The sequence below is a fragment of the Leucopleurus acutus genome (genome assembly GCF_964270905.1).
Source record: "Leucopleurus acutus genome assembly, chromosome: 2".
Classification (NCBI taxonomy): domain Eukaryota; kingdom Metazoa; phylum Chordata; class Mammalia; order Artiodactyla; family Delphinidae; genus Leucopleurus; species Leucopleurus acutus.
The window spans coordinates 12,083,844-12,089,017 of NC_139143.1; positions in this window are offsets into that span (position 1 = coordinate 12,083,844).

Sequence of the window (5,174 nt, forward strand, 5' to 3'; positions counted from 1 at the left end):
CTTTTTGCTGCATCCCATAGCTTTTGGGTCATCATAGTTTCATTGTCATTTGTTTCTAGGTATTGTTTGATTTCCTCTGTGATTTCTTCAGTGATCTCTTGGTTATTTAGTAGTGTGTTGTCTAGCATCCATGTATTTGTATTTTTACAGTTTGTTTTCCCTGTAATTGATAACTGGTCTCATAACGTTGTGGTTGGAAAAGATGTTTGATATGATTTCAATTTTCTTAAATTTACTGAGGCTTGATTTGTGACCCAATATGTGATGTATCCTGGAAAATGTTTCATGTGCTCTTGAGAAGAATGTGTTATCTGCTGTTTTCAGATGAAATGCTCTATAAATATCAATTAAATATATCTGGTCTACTCTGTCATTTAAAGCTTGTGTTTCTATATTTTTCTGTTTGGATGATATGTCCATCGGCGTAAAGGGGGGTGTTAAAGTTACCTGCTATTATTATGTTACTATGTTACATATTATTATGTTACTATTATGTTACACCTGCTATTATTATGTTATTATGTTATATTTTCTCCATTCTATTTCCGATATTTTGAATCATCATTACTATCATTAGTGTGAATTTGTTTTCAGGTAGACTGCCTATCTCCTCCTCATTTGTTTGGTCTTGGGGGTTTTTACCTAGCTCCTTCATCTGCTGCATAATTCTCTGTCTTCTCATTTTGTTTAACTTACTTTATTTGGGGTCTCCTTTCCACAGGCTGTAGGGTCATAGTTCCTCTTATTTTTGCTATCTGTCCCCCGTGGGTGAGGTTGGTCCAATGGCTTGTGTAGGCTTCCTGGGGGCAGGGGGGTGGGGGAATGGTGCCTGAGTTCTGGTGGGTGGAGCTGGATCTTGTCCCTCTGGTGGGCAAAGCCATTTCAAGTGGTATGTTCTGGGGTGTCTGTGAGCTTAGTGTGACTTTAGTAGCCTCTCTGTTAACGGGTCAGATTGTGTTCCTGTCTTGCTTGTTGTTTGGTGTGAGGCATCCAGCACTGAAGCTTGCTGGCCATTGGGTTGCGCTGGGTCTTAGTGTTGAGACTGAGAACTCTGGGAGAGCCCTTGCTGATTAACATTCAGTGGGGCTGGGATTTCTCTGATGGTCCAACATCCTGAACTCGGCTCTCCCACCTCACAGATTCAGGCCTGACCCCAGCCAGAGCACCAAGACCCTGCAAGCCACAGGGCATGGAAGAAAACAAACAAACAAACCCAAACAAAGGAAAAGACAAAACCCCAAGGCAACTGGTAAAAGCAAAACTAAACAGACAGAATCACACAAAGAAACATACACAGACACACTCACAAAAAGCAAAGAAAAAAAGAAAGAGAACCAAAAGAAGAGAGCAACCAAACCAATAAACAAACCCCAAAATGAAAACAAACACTAAAAACTAAACTAACGAAAACATGCAACTGGAAACAAATCAAACGCAGAAAGCAAAATTTTGGAAGTCTGAGGTCCCCTGCCAGCATTCAGTAGGTGTTCTGTAGCAGCTGTTCCACATGTAGATGTATTCTTGATGTATTTGTGGGTAGGTAGGTGATCTCCACTTCTTATTCCTCCGCCATCTTGAAGGTCTCCTGTTTTACTCTAATTGTATTTTTTTATGGATGATGCCTGCCCTGTCCCATTTATTTTAATTTGTGCTAATATTTTTTCTGCAGTAACAATTACAAATCTTTTTAAAGAGAAATCAACATTCTATGTACCCTTTCCTTTTGGTAGTTAAATGAAGTTTCTTAAATACATGGCACCTTTTTTTGATTGAGAAGTTTTGGTGAATCTGCTGATTTTGTGATGGGACCCTTACTTTTCATCCTCTGATTTGTTGTTTCTTTTCTTTTTTTCCCCCACCATTAGGCCTCTAAGTGGTGCCTTTCTCTTCCAAGTTTCTTTCCTCCTCGTCAAAAGTAGTATCTTCTAAACACTATTGTGCCTGTGAACACACTTACAACACTAAGCTTTTAGATTCCTTAGTATTCAGCTCTGATTCAATGGTTCTTAGACCATTTCTCAATAAAGTACCAGGGACCAAAGGCCTGAGGACAAGAAACTCCAATGTTGGAGGGCAGGAGAAGATAGATTTCCGAGCTCAAAAAGAAAGAGAGAATTGGCCCTTCTTCTGCCTTTCTGTTCTATTCAGGCCATTAACAGTTGGATGATGCCTCACCTCACATTTTTAAGGGAAGATCTTCTTTAGTCAGTCTACTGATTCAAATGTTAATCTCTTCTGAAAACATTCTCATAAACACCTTCAGAAATAATATTTTACAAACTATCTAAGTATTCTTTAGCCCAGTCAAGCTGACACATAAAATTAACTGTCACATGTATGTAAACACAGGTTTTGAAGAAAGCCTGTCTCCTAGTTTTGAATAGGTATGATTTTTGGAGGGGGTAGATTTGTTTAGCCAAATTCCATTTTTTTGACCCATGTCCTTCATTTTGTTTGGATCTTGTCAACCTTTTCCTGAGAAAGCCAACTCTGTCCTCATTTCTACTTCTCCCTTCCTCAGTATTCATGTTGTTCAGGCCACCCTGGAATTTTTTCCATCTCCAAAATATATAAACTCATTGTAGCCTCAAAATCTTTGTGTATATTACTCTCTGTCTGAATGCTCCTGCCATAGATCTTCATATACTTAAATCCTTCTCATCATCCAATCTCTGTTCAGATTTCACCTATTCTGTCAGTTTTCTGGACACTCTAGCCAAAGTAGCTTCCACTCTTCAATTTTTCTAGTTATTCCTTCCCTACAACTACTCTATCTCCTCTTCACAACACTTGTCACTCTTTAAAATTATATTATGTATCATTTGTTTACATGTTTAGAGCCTGCCTTCTCCAATAGAATGTAACTCAATGAAAGCAGATATTATATCTGTTCTTATTGTATTTCCAGCTCCTAGAATCATGCTTACACATAGTAGGTAAGTAACACATATTTGTTGAATAGTTTTGTCAAATTTAGTTTGATTTTTAACTTTTTATATACAGTAGTTCTCTGAGAAAAAAAGTGCAATATTTCACAAGAAAACTGTGTCAACTCTGTATTCCACTTTGAATTATCACATCAGAAGTGTTCTATGTTCTGGAAGTAGGATTACTGGATTGAATTGAAACTTTGAATTATGATTCAATTTATAATTTTTGTATAGACTTCACCTGAAAATTATTGAAACTTCTGTCATTATCAATAAAAAAGCATTTTATGTCATTCCGAACTATGTGTAAATTCAGAGGGAGAATTTCCTGTGGAAAACCATCTCATGTGATGTAGGCTTTCTAAGTTTCTCTGCTTGATTTCTCTCTCTGCATGACTTTCACTCTGCAGGGAATATTATTTATGCAATATTCTTTACTTTTACTCTATCTCAAAGCTGTAAGCACTTTCAAGAAGCTCACTAACAAGGTATAAACATAATATTTATCATCTCACAAATGTTTTGCTTTTCTTTGAAATCCTTCCTCTTTAAACTATAACAAATCTTAGTTTTTAAAGGTCCATAACAAAGGAAAAGAAAACTAAAAATGAGAAAGTTGCACAACCCTATGGGTGTTCTTGCTTTGAGCTCTGTGGGGTTTACAATTTTTCTAAGATGTTTGAGCCAAAGGAAGAAGCAATTTTGACTGCTCCTTCTCTGAGCAGTACCCTGGGACAGAGTTCATTAAATATAGAGAGAGAAAGAGACAGAGTACCCACCATAGTATACTAAAGTCTATACCGTTGTCAGTGTGTATTTTCATCTGTCATTTTTGAAAGCAACATTTCACAAACATCCTTACTCTGTGACACTGTAGAGTCACTATATGTTACAGGCTTACAGAGTTAAGAAAATTGAGAAATATATGCTACTATAGGACCATAGTGTGGAGAGTAATTAGTACTAAAGAAATTTAATAAGGAAAAATGTATAAAATGTACATTATTCAATGTACATTGAAATAATTATTTGTGCATGATTCTCCTAACCAACTATTGTCAAAATCATTGGATAATGTATTTCATATATTAATTAAATATGCACGTGTTTCATTGTAATGCTGTAGCTAATAGAAAATCTGAGAAGCCAAAAGCTCACACAATACATCAGCTCCTTGGTTAATTACTTTAAATACAGTACTTTTACATATAAAAGAAAAGTATAAACTAAAGTCACCCACCATTTCTATTATTCAAATACAAAAATAAAGGGAATTTTTAAGACAAAGTATTGCATACAACGGTCACTCTTCCTCCTTAAAATATTTTCCTGAGATTTTTCTGACATTTTGCATTGCAAGTTCTCCTAGTTATTTAGTCAGAATTCCAGTTAATCTGATGTACTTATTGTTACACTGTGCATTCTGATCTCCTTGAGTTTGTTCATGTCATTTCCATTATATTGAGGGTTATAGGCTATTCGCCTTTTTTTTTTCTTGACTAACTCAATAACCTGCTGTAACAGGTGATTAATGAAATTTTATAATGGTGTCTATTCTTACATAAGAAGTTTGAAGACCATATAAAGAAATGAAATATTGTACTGGATACTAAATGTCCTTTCATTCTACTTGTGGCAGTCCTGGTGAATTTAGCTGCATAAAATGTGGACCACTTGGCAAAGTATACCCAGCCATGATGGAGCCAACATGAACAGACAGAGTTTTTTTAAAGGATGAAATCGTGACTCTCAAACAAATGTAAAGTGGAACACACTTTAAAGTTTTTATTATTTAGTGTTTTCTCCACAGGGTGTCCCTCCACAGGACAAAAATCACTTCTATGTCTACAGAAAAGAATGATGTTTACATTGCTATCAGTTACCTACAACTTACAAAGTTATAAAATAGTTCTCATAAAATCAGAATGAGGTAACCTGGGAGGGTGTGTTATAGACAATGCATAGATTTCCACTGAAGCATAATTTTTCCCTTACAAATGTAAGAGGAATAATAGATAAGAAGATGTAGTTAACTCTGACAGATTAAAGTCAGAGTAAAACTGAGAGTTCTCAGAGGTTGCTCAGAGTTTACAAATTTTGAAGACACAATGTTAGTATTTCTACATCAAGGACTAGAGAAAGGATAGATCGTTTTAAAAAGGTTAGGAAATGTAATGATGATTTTGTGTTTACATTACCTGTCTATATAGTTCTGGTTTATCATGTGGAACATTTCATATTTAA